Source organism: Elaeis guineensis, chromosome 11 (genome assembly GCF_000442705.2).
Source record: "Elaeis guineensis isolate ETL-2024a chromosome 11, EG11, whole genome shotgun sequence".
Lineage (NCBI taxonomy): Eukaryota > Viridiplantae > Streptophyta > Magnoliopsida > Arecales > Arecaceae > Elaeis > Elaeis guineensis.
The window spans coordinates 83,857,098-83,872,344 of record NC_026003.2 but is presented as its reverse complement, the minus strand read 5'-3'; the positions used below and the strand labels follow the sequence as shown (position 1 = coordinate 83,872,344).

The 15,247-nt window shown below is 37.0% G+C and overlaps 1 long non-coding RNA gene across 1 annotated transcript; it reads right to left on the bottom strand.

The window, feature by feature from the left end:
- Positions 1 to 4,157: 4,157 nt before the first annotated feature.
- Positions 4,158 to 13,819, bottom strand: LOC140852350 (uncharacterized). The gene is made up of 3 exons (XR_012135252.1): positions 13,734 to 13,819; positions 13,293 to 13,375; positions 4,158 to 4,591 (listed from the first exon to the last, which is right to left on the bottom strand). It is a non-coding gene; the product is annotated as an uncharacterized lncRNA (long non-coding RNA).
- Positions 13,820 to 15,247: the final 1,428 nt, after the last annotated feature.

Genomic DNA, 15,247 nt, shown 5'->3' with positions numbered 1-15,247 from the left:
AACAGTCTGTGACTCCTCACAAAGACTATCCTGATCAAGATTTTGCTAAATTGAAACATGACTGTACACAGCTCCTAAACTGGAGTGGTCAATCCCATCTTGACACACGCACCGACAAGTCAAGTACTTGACTAAACCCAGCAGCCTTCCATCACTGAATTAGAAATTCAGATAGTCCAGTGCCTAAGTGCAGTGAGTTGCTTGCAAGTCACTGGGCGGTCTCAGGTCGGAGGAACATTTATACCCATATTCCATCGGAGCAAATCTTGACAGCAGAAATAGCTCCGGAGTCGGTCACGTTCAGTGCAGATGTACCCTTACATCTCACCTGTATGCCATACCAGTGTCTCCACACTCATTGGTTAAGAGGACAACCAACCTATATGGCACACAACGACCTATGCTTGATAAACGTTGTCGTCCTTGGTAACAACGTATCATTTGGTCGCAAACAGATTTAAGGACTAAACGACAAATCCTCCTTTGTCGAGTCTAAATAGTCCTAAAGACTTCACCACGACATAGGAGTTCATTAGAAGATGAAATATTTTGTGATGAAAAATATCAAAATAATTTTTATTAATTCATAATTTATGTACATATACAAAAATGAGCACAACCGTCAACAGACTGACGATTGGCTTTGGGACACTATTTCCAATAATCTCTCACTTGGCCTAAAGCCAATCGGTGCAGTATCTAATACCCATCTTTGACTTGTAGTCATCAAACTCCTTCACTGCAATGGCTTTAGTGAATGGGTCGGTCAGGTTCTCCTTTCCGTTGATCTTCAGAAGATCGACGTCACCTCGATCCATAATTTCTCGGATGAGATGGTAGCGGCGTAGAATATGCTTCGTCCGCTGGTGTGCCTTGGGTTCCATCGCCTGAGCAATAGCTCCAGAGCTGTCACAGTAGAGCAGAACTAGACCAACCAGGAAGGGTGCTACTCTGAGCTCGATGATGAATTTTCTCAGCCACACCGCTTCTTTGGCAGCATCTGATGCAACGACATACTCCACCTCGCAAACTGAATCAGCCACCGTGTGTTGCTTGGAACTTTTCCAGCAGATAGCCCCATCATTAAGAGTAAAAATAAATCCCGATACACTTTTGCTGTCATCGTGATCAGACTGGAAACTAGAGTCTGTAAACCCTATAAGTCTCAAGTCTGATTCACCATAAACAAGTCACTGGTCCTTAGTATTTCTTAAATACTTCAGGATGGTTTTAACAACCTTCCAGTGATTCTCCCCTGGATCAGATTGGTATCTACTCACTACCCTAGTGAGTATGCCACATTGGTCGTGTACATGTCATGGCATACATGATAGATCTCACTGTCGAAGCATATGGAATCCTACCCATACGCTCTCTCTCTTGAGGTGTTGTCGGACAATCCCTCTTCGAGAGAGAAATTTCATGGCCTATCGGTAGATAGCCATTCTTGGAATTCTCCATGCTGAACCTCTTTAGCATAGTATCTATGTACATAGACTGGGATAAACCAAGCAATCTTTTAGATCTATCCCTATAGATCTCATCCCTAAGATGTAGGAAGCTTTTCCCAAATCCTTCATGGAGAACTGTGATGACAGCCAAATCTTTATTCTCTGTAATACAGGGACATCATTCTCGATTAAGAGAATATCATCCACATACAATACAAGAAATATCACTACTGGACCATTAGCCCACTTATAAATGCAGGCTCTTCTCCATTCTTAACGAAGCCATACGTCTTGATCGTCCTATCAAAATTATGTTCCAACTCCGGGATGCCTGCTTAAGTCCATAAATGGACCTCTGTAGTCTGCAAACCTTAGACTCATCAGTGGATGTGAATCCTTCAGGTTGTATTATATACACCTCTTCATCCAGCTCTCCATTTAGAAAGCTATCTTCACATCCATCTGCCAGATTTTATAGTCTAGATGGGCAGCTATCGCAAGCATAATCCGAATGTATTTGAGCATTGCCACAGGAGAAAATGTCTCGTCATAGTCTATACCATAACGTTGACGATATCCTTGCAACCAGATGGGCTTTTTAGGTTTCACCTTTCCGTCTGCGCCCTCTTCCTCTTGAAGACCCACTTACACCCTATGGGTTTTACTCCTTCGGTGGTCAACCAATTCACACATCTTGACCTTCTGACTCCATTTCGGATTTCATGGTCTCTAGCCATTTCTCAGAGTCGGGTCTCTGATTGCATCCATGTAGGTGATCGGATCCTCATCATTTTCATCAAGTTTGATAGGATCGTCGTCCTGGACCAAGAAACTATAGTATCTGTCCGGTTGACATGGTACTCTACCAGATCGCCTTAAGGGTGCTTGAACAATGGGCTCCGGATCTGATCTAATCAAATCCGATTCAGGTTCAGCAACTTGTGTCAATTTTTTCACCTGTCGAACTTCGTCAAGTTCGACCTTAGAGGCAACAGTCCCTTCACCAAGGAACTCTTTTCCAAAAAGATTCCTTAAGGCTGACAAACACCTTTTGCTCATCAGTAGGTAGAAATAATACCCTTTGGTCTCTTTTGGTATCCTATAAAATTATACTTGTCAGACCTAGGTCCTAGCTTGTCCGTAATTAAACGTTTAACATAAGCCGGACACCCCCAAACCCTAAGGTGCGAGAGTACTGGCTTACGTCCTATTCATATCTCATATGGCATTTTGGTTACAGACTTACTCGAAACTCTATTTAGAAGGTAACAAGCGATTCGAGTGCATATCCCCAGAGGAGATCGACAGACCAGCAAACCCCATCATGGATCGAACCATGTCCAACAAGTTCGATTCCTCCTTTCAGATACACCATTATGCTGTGGTGTTCCAAGAGGAGTCCATTGAGAGAGAATCCCATTCTCTCCAAGATATGTCAGAAACTCATTGGAAAGGTATTCACCTCCTCGATCAGATCGAAGAGTTTTAATATACTTTTCAGTTTATTTTTCTACCTCATTTCAGAATAGTTTGAACATTTCAAACGACTCGACTTATGCTTCATTAAATAGACATACCCATACCTCGATAGATCGTCTGTGAAGGTTATGAAGTGAAATATCCACCTCTTGCACTTGTGCTCATGGGTCCACATACATCAGAATGTACCAAACCCAAGAGTTCACTGGCTCGCTCACCTTTTCAGTAAAAGATGACTTGGTCATTTTACCAAGAAGACAGAACTCACAGTTGGAAGTGATTCACAATCACCTACTTCAAGAATTCCTTCTTGAGCCAATCTGTTTATCCTGTTCTTATTGATATGACCTAGCCTACAGTGCCAAAGATAGACTTCTGACACATTATCTATTCTAGGGCATTTACGAAGGTTTGAACCACATTAACAGGTTGTGATAGAAAGTAAATTCCATTATAAAGTTGTCTAATAAACATTGTAACACCATTCAAAATGATATTGCAAAATTTCCTTTTATTAAAAATTGATAACCGTTCATGCCAAAAGGCCTACAGAAATAATATTTAATAAAAAGCTTGGACAATAGTGATATTCACTCAGAATTATATTTCAAGAATTGATTACAAGGTTCATGATTCCTAATGCTAGAACTGAAACTTTGCTTCCATCTCCAACGTTCAGAAACCTCTCGCCTTCATCAAATCTCCTACTGACCTGCAGACCCTGCATTGAATTGCAAATATGATAAGAGCTTCCGGTATCCAATACCCAGGCAGTAGTATCACAAATAGAAAAATTGCAAGGTGTTATCATATAAGTACCTTGCTTTTCTTTGGCGGGTCCAGTGAGGCAATGTATAGAGGACAGTTCCTCTTCCAGTGCCCCTGCTTCTTGCAAAAGAAGCACTCCACCTGGCTCTGGTCGGGCTTGCGCTTCTTGGTCTGACCCTGTGCAGACATCCCAGCATGCAGCTGCACCTTCTTATTCTTCTTCTTCTTGTTCTTCTTCTTTCTTAAAGGGTCGACGACCAGAAGAAGACCCTCCCACAACATTCACCGACTCCTTATGGAGCTGGTGATCCTTCTCAAAGTTCTGCAGCAACCCCAATAAGCCGTGGTAGTTCACTGTAGGCTTTGTCATTCGAAAATGAGTAAGGAAGGAAGGAAGGACTTGGGCAGAGAATTAAGGATTGCATCCTTACCGAGCTGCTCTGCAGGGAAAAACCCAGTTTACTTAGGTGCTCAATCATTTCGATCATGTACAGTACATGATCAGTGACTGAGACTCCATCCCTCATTGAGCATTAAAAATGGCACAACTAGTTTTGTGCCTTTCAACGTCGTCAGGCGTGCCAAAAGAGTCGTTCCACATTTGAAGCATCTCCTGTGGCTCGACGTTCTCGAACCTGCGACTGAACTCATCATTCATTGCCGCCAGCATTATGCACCGGACGTTGGTGCGATCGTTGAGCCACTTCTGGTAAGTGTCTCGGACCGTCCCTCTAGCATTCATGGCTGGCTCCTTAGGTGCCAGATCGTTACTACATAAAGGATCCGCTCACGCTCAAGGATAATTTTTAATTTTCGATACCAGCTATCGAAATTAGGTCCCATGAGCTTGTCATTATCTAATAATGACCTGAGTGACAGGGTAGTGGCCATAGCTGCATAAAAGAAAATCAGACCTATATTAGTACATAAATTATTAATACTAAAGACTTGGACTTTAGTCTAAAGTTTCTCCTAGTATTTTTACGAATTGGTAGCCTCAACCTCCAATTCGAGAATTACTTTAATTCCTTAGTGGGTACTAGAATCCACACAGACTACATACGAGCCCAACTTTGGTTGGTCAACCCATGTGCATCTATGGGTAGGTTCATAACCAGTTGTTTCTTTAAACAACTTCTAGTAATTAATTTTGCCCCAGAACCTAATCAGTAGGCTTTGGCTCCACTGAAAAAATCTGGTTAGGTCCAACCATTAACATGATTTGATTTGGTGAATCGGACAATAAATGATCAAGCCCGACTTTGGTCGGCCAACCTAACCACCATCAGAAAGACTCAAACCAAATTATCATACTATGAATGATAATTCATTAGTCAATAAGCACCAGGGCTTTGGGCCTCAATGATTATTAAACTAATGGACTCATTATCACTCACTTAATGGGAGGCTATGACTTAGTTATCAATATAACTTAATCATTTTTAGGACCAAATAATTTTTTTTTTGAGGATTTTATTAAAGAATAGATGAGAAAAAAATATCCAGTCAATTTCAATCCTCCTACTGACTTCACCAAGTCAGATTAAAAAGGATTTACTTAAAGCTGGCATTAGGAGCACCTAAATCAAACTGATTTACCTAATGACATGGGTGAGCCCTAATCACCAAGTGATCTAATCAAAACCTAATTCACTAGATTGGCCAGGTAAGTGAGATCAGTGGTAGGGATAAGCCATTAACTCGTCAGAGATCGAATCACTGTGAGTAGCTCCCGCTTAAAAATCACTGGTCAAACTGCCAAACTTACCTTAGACACCAACCGGTTCATTAGTTTTAATTTGATCAACTTAGTAAATAGGGTTCCACCGCGTAGCCATGAATTAAGTCCATCTTGGTCTAGTTAAAGACATGGACCCATTCAACTATAACTATTGGAGTTGATCTAGAGTATCCTTTACCTAATCTAATTCAACTTTTGATTAGATTTGACCAATTACTCTAATTTAGTCTATTTCTTTAAGCTAACCTTAGGTCTAACCCAATTATGGACCTAATCCATCTAACCCATTGATCCACAAGTTTATGCAATTATCTTAGGTCTTAATTCACAATTCTAGACCTACTAGACAACACTTAATTCTTTTAATTAAGTATTTGGGCTGATGGGTCAGGGTTTGGCATTTCAAAAATAATTTTCAAATTTGAAAGGTTTTATTTTCTGTTCACCAAATATGTTGACTTATTACCCAAATATATCAGCATATTTCATAAATAGCAATCCTATTGCTAATTACATAACAGAAAATAACTCAATCAAAATAAATCATGAATATTCCTTTCGCTGCTTCATCTACATGGGATATAATCGCATCGGCACCCCTACCGCCATAGGAGATCCCATTGAATGGGAAGAGAGGGCCTTTAAACCCTACTTTTCTCCTATGATCGGACGGCCATGACAATCAACCCAATTCGATTACTTGCTACTTGGATCAAGTATATCTAAATATATCAATTTAAAATTTAAATTTTAAATTTCAAATTTCAAATTTTAAATTTTGAATTTCAAATTTCAAACAAATTTCAAATTTCAAATTTTTGAATTTCAAATTTATTTTGAATTTTAAATTTTGAATTTCAAATTTCAAACAAATTTCAAATTTCAAATTTTTGAATTTCAAATTTGAATTTCAAATTTTGAATTTCAAATTTTGAATTTCAAATTTAAAATTTCAACCAAATTTTAAATTTAAATTTGAATTTCAAATTTTGAATTTTGAATTTTGAATTTAAATTTTAAAATTTAAACTTTTAGATTACAACTTAATCTACGCATGCAAATATATATATCATATCTAAGAACCCACTCTGATATCATTTTTGGGAAAAATTCAGTACAGGGGTAAAATGGTAATTTTAAAACTTTTTCAAAATTACTATTTTCAGTATAAATTATTAATTAATCTAATTAATTAATAAAAATTTATCCTACACTAAAATCTAAATATGATATATAGCATGCATGCATTTAAATTTGAAATTCAAATTTGAACAGTAAATACTTTACTATAATGTGTTCAGAAACAATACTTTGTGCGGGTAGTAGATCGCCGTAATCTGATCACCGTCGGAAGAGTTTGATCATCACGATGCAGCCACACAGTGTGTCTGACCTCTGCGATCATCCACATGAAGCTTCCGGTCTGATCGACTCCTCACGAGTGCTAGCTCGTTGTAGAGCCCTTTCGACGGCCGATGCTGATCAAACTCCTTCGATCGATGTCTGTCGATTCTTTGGATACTTCGGATCATTAGCAGACATACTTGAAAGGATATTGAAGATCTTTCTAAAATTTGGTGGGCTCACGACACTCATAGCTCACCTTGTCACTTCCCGAACTCCAGGCTAAAACCCTGAAGAACTCACTGAAACCCTGCACATACTTTTTCTTTCTTTTCTTTCTTTTTCTCTTGGAAGGATATAGACCTTCACCTTGCACACAAGGATTTCTCACACCCAATTTTCTCTCCAAAATTTTTCTTGCACACGCCCCACTCTTCTCCTCCTTTTAAAATAATGTCAAACATCTTATCCACGTGAGAGGATAAAGATGAGTAATTGCACATTTGAATTCAAATCAAATTTTGAATTCAAATGGAAATCAATTTATCCCTATCCACTAAGGGCGTGAGAAGAGGAGGGCATGGCTTAATTTGTGCATGAGTGATTTCATGAGAAATATTTTTTGTGTAATAAATGAGGTGCTAAAAGAGGATAAGGTCAAGGCGCTAAGATTGGTTGCTCATTCAAATTCAAACTTTGTTTTGAATTTGAATGGCCAACCAATCATTCTTATCCACTCATTTGGTGCATTAAAGTAGGACGTGAGGAGGGCTTTGCGTGAGAAAAAATTCATGAGAACTTCCTTCTCGTGAATTCAAATGGCGCAGTGGAAGTGAGGTGGCGCAGGGAGAATGGGTCAAGGTGGTTTCATTATTTAAACCAACCTAATTGAACCAAATAAGTTAGGCCCAATTAGACTAATTTAAACCCAACTTAATTAGGCTTAATTAGGCTTAATAAAATTCTAATCAAATCAGGAATTGATTAAGCCAAACCCCTGATCAAATCAGGGACCAAACCATCTCGACGATTAGGTCAATTCTTAACCTAATCGGGTCAAACCCAACTGAATCCAATTCAATTGGACTTGATCCAAAAATAATTACTCAATCAAATTGAGTTAATTAATAATCAAATCACTAATTAAATCTCTCATAAATATTAAGTTCAAATCTGATGGGTAATCGGCATCAGAATTCATCGATATGTAACCCTGATCGAAGAGTCCCAAACTAGTGGGACTCTTGACCCCGGTACCCAAAATGTGTGAGACTCGTGATCAGAGAATCCTGATTCTCGATCACAAAGTCTCAGACACGTAGGACTCATAGTCCATGAGCATTAGGACTCTTCATCAGCCATCAGATCAGATAGGAACCTCTAATGTGTGTGACCCCGCAGGTTCGAACCTAAGCCGGTAGCACAGGAACCAATTCCTGTACTAATCGAAGTGACCATCTAGCAATGGTACCCGACAATCGGATAGATCGAAAAGTCACAATCACAACACTCAAACCTACGTGAATATGGTTACTGTATAATTCATCCTTTTGACCTCTGTGTTTAGGACGACTTAGGGTTAAACTGTCAACCCTGATTAATCATCCGAATCGTGCTCAACTCAAACAGTCCTGTGACTCCTCACAAAGACTACTCTGGCCAAGGTTTTGCTAAATTGAAACACGACTGTACACAGCTCCTAAACTGAAGTGGTCAATCCCATCTTGACACACACACCGATAAGTCAAGTACTTGACTACACCCAGCAGCCTTCCGTCACTGAATTAGAAATTCAGGTAATCCAGTGCCTAAGTGCAGTGAGTTGCTTGCAAGTCACTGTGGCGGTCTCAGGTTGGAGAGACATTTATACCCATATTCCATCGAAGCAAATCTTGACAGTAGAAATAGCTCCGGAGTCGGTCACGTTCAGTGCAGATGTACCTTTACATCTCACCTGTATGCCATACCAGTGTCTCCACACTCATTGGTTAAGAGGACAACCAACCTATATGGCACACAACGACCTATGCTTAATAAACGTTATCGTCCTTGGTAACAACGTATCATTTGGTCGTGAATAGATTTAAGGACTAAACGACAAATCCTCCTTTGTCGAGTCTAAATAGTCCTAAGGACTTCACCACTACATAGGAGTTCATTAGAAGATGTAACATTTTGTGATGAAAAATATTAAAATAATTTTTATTAATTCATAATTCATGCACATATATAAAAAGTGAGTACAACCGTCAACAGACTGACGATTGACTTTGGGACACTATTCCCAACACACACCCCATGATGTAGACATTCTATCATCAATGTCAAATATAAAATCTAAATTGGTGTATCCTCCCACTCATAGCTTTGATCATTTTCCAAATTAAGAACATGTCCTCATTTCTTCTTAAGAGCTTAAGGAGGTTTTCATAGCAATCCAGTGCTCTCAGCCTGGATACAACTGATATCTACTTGTGACATTCACAGTATAATCAGTTCAAATACTACATGACATACGACTATATCCGAGAGGATAGCAGATCCTTCTTTGAGATTTCTATGCTGAATCTTTCAGCATCCAGTCTCTGTACTTTATCTATAAAAATACAAGCATCTAATTGCATTTATCTTTATAGATTTTTAGGACGCTCGCTTTATGCTTTTATGGAGAAATCTATATTCAATCATATTTTAACCGATGTCAGTATTGGACACTCCCACTGATCCTTTTGAAACTTATAATTTTTCATATCTGATCAAATAATTTGATCATATCATCAAAATGACTGTTCCAACTTCCAGATTATTTCAGACTTTGTGATCTTCTATCACAAGAAGTGAAATCCATAGGCTATTCCATACAGAAATCTTCAGAAGATCTTTACTCAAAAAAGCTATTTCATATCTCTTTCTTGGAGTCACTATCTTACATCGCCTCATTGTAGGTTCTGGGATCATCTTTATGTTCTCCATCTCCCATCAGAAATAACTTTCTCTACATCATCTGTTAAACATACCCGAGTATCTTTTGAGAGGATTGAAGATCCTATATATGTATGAGGTGGAGGAGGAATACACATTTATTGGTTCATAATAAATAAGTTATTAAGGTCCCAAGGTTCATTGCTCTTCAAAGACACTCTCTTTGAGCTTAACTTTTCTCTCACTGCTTTATCTTGGTTAAATAATTTTTCAAGAAGATAGCATGTCGGGTCACAATCACATTGTGATCCTTTCAGAAAGTAAATTCCAAACTCTTTTAGGATGAGCTTTACTGACATATCCTCTAACATATCTATCTGCTGTCCTAGACACAGGCTAGACATCTTTGAATCTCAGAATAATCACGATTCGTTCTCACCATGCCATATCTCATACGGTGTGGTAGGAACAGGTTTAGAAGAATCCAATTTCATAGAAATAAAGCATGTCCCTAATGAAACATAAATAAATCAGTGAATTTTATTATGGACTAGACCATATCTCATATAATCCCTTGACTCTTTTTATCTCGTTGAGTTGAGATTTACTAAGAGGGGTCCAATATGAAACTATGCCATATTATGAGATAATCGAAAATTTTTTTTCAATGGTATTACATCCTCGATCAGATCGAAGTATTTATAAAAATTTTTGATTTATTTCTCTACTTTTATTTAAATTCTTTGAACCTTTCAAAATTTTAGATTTTATCTCATATACAAAGTAGAGACAACTTCTTGGTTAGTACATCACATGGGCTACACACATCAAATGTATACAAGGATAAGTATCTCAGTGGTTCTTTTTCTCTTGTCCCATAAGAGTAGCTTGGTCATATTTTCTCAAAGAGATAATACACAAACTAGATTTGACTTAACAGTTAATGAACCTAAGGCCCATAATTCTTCAGTTTGTTAATCATTTCTTCTCCAATATGACTTAGCCTAAAGGTCCATATATACTTTAAGTTTTATCTCAATTCTGATCTCTCAGATCCAATGGTATTCACTACTTACTCAATTAAATTCACATATGCATCATTATGTAAATGATAGAGACCATCTCTAAGAACTAAATCCAAACGATGATCGCAAAGGACAGATGCCCATGGCCACAGCATCAACTGTTGTCCTATAGCCAATTCAAAGATTACTTCCTCAACCCTTTATCTTTCCATCGACTCTACACTAGAGTCCATAGCTCAACTGGAAGAAGAGAAAATCGTAAAGATAACATTGAGCAATTTTGATATACCTACTCTAGGTGTGTCTTTTTTCTTTAGGCTCTTTAGGTATTTACCTCTGAACTCTTTCAAAATTCTTTTGTTAGCAACTTTGTGATCAATTCAGATAAGGTGCCATGATAGTCTTTTATATGATAGTTCACTACTCATATAAACTAATCAGGGATCGCAGGATCAAATCCATAAGCAATTCTTGGTGCATGATTATGTTGAGTCTTTTAAGCTCCTTAATGTCCTTGATCATTATCAAATAATGATCATAGACTGACTATCCATCATGCATCAGATGTGCTGTACGACTCTGATCACCTCACAACACTTGCAGATGAATCAATATGTCATTGGCAGTGAACATGTGCTCATGCATAGCATCTATCTTTATTGTTATTGTCCATCCACTCATCAAGTATAGCTCATTGACTATAGATTGGATGGATTGTTAACATTAGAATAACCTGATAGAGAATATAGCTTAATTTTTTAATATTAAAAATAATTCTTAAGTTTATGAGCCAATCTATGTACTCAATTTTAATTAATCGGTTGATTTCTAGGATTCAAGCTAGAGGGTTGGAAGCTGACACAATGAACAGCAGAGAGCAAAGATTTTAATTGGATATTTGTACTTATTTTATGATATACTCTAAAAATTTTTAGATGCATAAAAAGACTCCCACTATTTTATCAGATCTCCCACACTCTCTGGGTGGTGAAACAAAAATCTAATACGATAACTGGGTTTCTAGTGGGTGCTGCGATCCCACTGATGCCGTACACTTTACCTAACAATTATTGGTAACACGAATAAATATCGATACATGGATAACTCTTTGCCCAGATGCTTCTCTAAGTATGTTGCAGTCACTTGGTCTCTAAGTCATGTGGGCTCACCTAACAGTTATTGCCCGCACTCCTTAGTTAAGTCAGACCCACCGTTCACAAGAAGGTGTAAAGCCGTCATTGGGTCTCTCACCTAACAGTTATTGGGTCTAACCCCATCTTTATCCCACAGTAATTCTTTGCTAATAGAGTGGTTACATATTTTCGATGCAACTGAACCACGGTGACCAGCCTAGAACAATCAACATCGTAGTATGCCTGCACATTTATAATGATGGAAGACTTAGGACTTAATATTTGTGGAGAGATTTGAGTTTAGATCTCATCTAATCAGTCATCATATGACTGATCCAATTGGTATGGACTAAATCAAACCAACAGCAACCATATTTGAGACTCAATCGTCCAAATTGGTCAGATAAGTAGAGATTGGTGGGGGTCCCCCCATTACTTTTTTAGACACCAATAAATTGATCAGATAAGCGAATAGAACTAATTAAATAATCAATTTCAATTACTTACTTAGACACCAATTAGACGTTGATCCGAATAGGTTAGCTTGGTGAATCTGACTCAAGCCATAGAGCCGTATTAGGTCCTTAGGTTAATCAATTCTACATATGATATCAATCAATTCGATCAACAATAATTGTATGATCTTAAGCTCTATTGATCTCATTCTAATCAATACTTGACTCAATTTGATCAACAACAATCGATTTAGACCCAACATGATCAAATCAGAAACCCTTTTGATGCAATCAAATTATAGGACCTAACTTGATCTACCCATGATCAATCCCTCATGCACAAACACTAATTTCAGATCTTAAAATAAAATTTTTAGATTTAAATTCTTTGCATGAAGAGTAAATTTTGATCTCAAAATAATTTCAGATCATACATACAAACATGTATCATGTACATAAACAAGTTCAGGTTATAGAAATAATTTCAGTCCTAAACATGCTATCATATATCATATATATGAATCAAAACAGATCTCAAAACTCTTTTCAGATCTAAATAATAAAACATATATCATATATATACTGAAAAAATTAAATCTAAAAATCTAATCTAATTAAAAATTTTAACATCATTTTAGGACAACTATTCAACATAATAAGTTATACCAGAGCAACCTTATATCAGAATGATATCAAAACCTTTCAGATCTGAAATTTTTCTCTACAAATTTTAAATCTAAATCTTAATCTCATGCATATAATATGATTTTGATATCACTGTTGGTATTTTATGATTTTATGCATGCATAATTTTACAAAATAAGTACGCAGTAGAATTTTAAAATTTTTCAGATTAAATCTAATTTAATCTAAGCATGCATAAGATCAAATCTATAAACCATAAGCAGGATCATCATATGTGAGATAAGATTTAGATATAGAAATTAAATAAAAAAAATAAATATAAAATATACCTGAACATAGATCAATCTTCAACGTAAATCGATGATCATGGATGTCCTTTGTAGCCACATAAGCATCCGACCTCTATAGATATCTACACGAGACTCTGATCTAATCAGAAACTTTTTATTTCAACAGAGTGCTAGCTCCCTCGTAGAGATCGCATCTTGATGGTTGAAAATTTTTTTTCTCCTAAGATACTCTTAGATAACAAGAAGATATAGGAGAATCCTGATCTCTACGCTAGAGATCATGAGAAGAACCCTTTCTTCTCTTTTCTTCCTAAAATCCATGCATCAAATCTCTACAATAGAGATGTAATAATTTTATCTAACTTTTGGATAAAAAAAAGAGGAGACATCCATGTCTAAACATGGATAAGTGGGAGAGAAGGTGATGTCCTAACAACGAACTCTTGGTTGTGTAAGAAAGAAGAGATTAAACAAACTCACCTCATGCCTAGGACCATGGATGCCGCCCCTTTTCTCTTCCATATTTTCCACGCACGCCTCTCTCATATTTTGGGTGTTGAAACCTGATGATAATCTCACCTTACACATCCCATATGGAGGGTATTTTATAGGCCTTAGATGAAGTCTAATTTGATTAGGAGATAGAGTCCTTGTAACCTAGGACTCTTATCCTTTTGATGCCGCCCACCCCAAAGGAATTCACACCCATATATTACATGGTAAAGAAGGAGGTTTAAAGGCCTTATTACACGCTAATAATAGGGGGGAAATGGCATCAAAAATCTAGTAGGATGTTGGTTATTTTGGGTGCACAAATCAAATTCAATGTGGGACTCCTTTTGGCACATGGAGAGGAGGAGTTTCATGATTATGGGACTCTTGATTAAATGGCTGTTTTAAACCCAATAAAACATCAATTAATTCTAATCATATTATGACCATATTAGACTCAAAAAGATAAAAATTAAATCTGATTTGGAGCCAATTTATTTAGATTAGGTATCTCCTAATTGGAAGAGAGTTCTAGTCCAATTGGACTCTTTCTTGGTGCTTGAGTCAAACCCAATTTTAATTCTAATCCAATTAAAATTTGGTGCACCCATGAAAATAAAGATTTTTAGTCCAATTAGAATACATACATCCTAGTCTAATTAAAATTGGATCAAACTCAAATCCTAATTCAACTGAGACTAATCATCTGATCCTTTTGGGGTTATCCTATAACCCTACAGGGTTGATCAAATCAAATCAAAATGAGTCAAATAAAATTCAATTAAATTGGACTTGATACAAGTTCCATTGCTCAATCAAATTGAGTCAATTAGCAATCCTAATGCTAATTAATCCTCCTAAACTTACTAACTCTTTAATAAGTTACATGATGCAATATTTGTATTGGATCAATTATCAATCAAATTGATAATCAAATCTGGTTACGATTCATAATCATAATTCAACCATCTAATCAATCAAAAACTTTTTTTGTGTGTGTCCCATAGATTCTATTCTATCTAGTAGTGAGATATATTATGATCTTTATCACAATATCATTGAAACTCTTTTCAATGGATTGGAACAATTCTAACTTGGCCCACCAAGGATCATTTATCATTGAGATATCCTCATGAGTCTCACAATCTACTAGTGACATCTAGCAGTATGTAGTGCAATTAGTAGAATAAAAAATGATGAACCTTTAAGTGCAGTTAACGCATGATACGGTCCCTCCATTGTGAGTCCCAACCAGATGGCAGGTCATGGATGAATCATCAAATCTCAACATCGGTCATATGATAGATTCAATTAGCTTAAGTTCATATGTGATTCTATGAAAACTCTTTTCCATCAATCACACTGCTATGACCATAGACTTAAGGACTCAGCCTCTTAAATCTCATAGAACTATTCTTTTCTGCTAGGATCGATAGATCCCATCTTAATCACACTCACTCCTACAGTGGACTAACTGTTGCCAACATCCACTACAAAGGCTC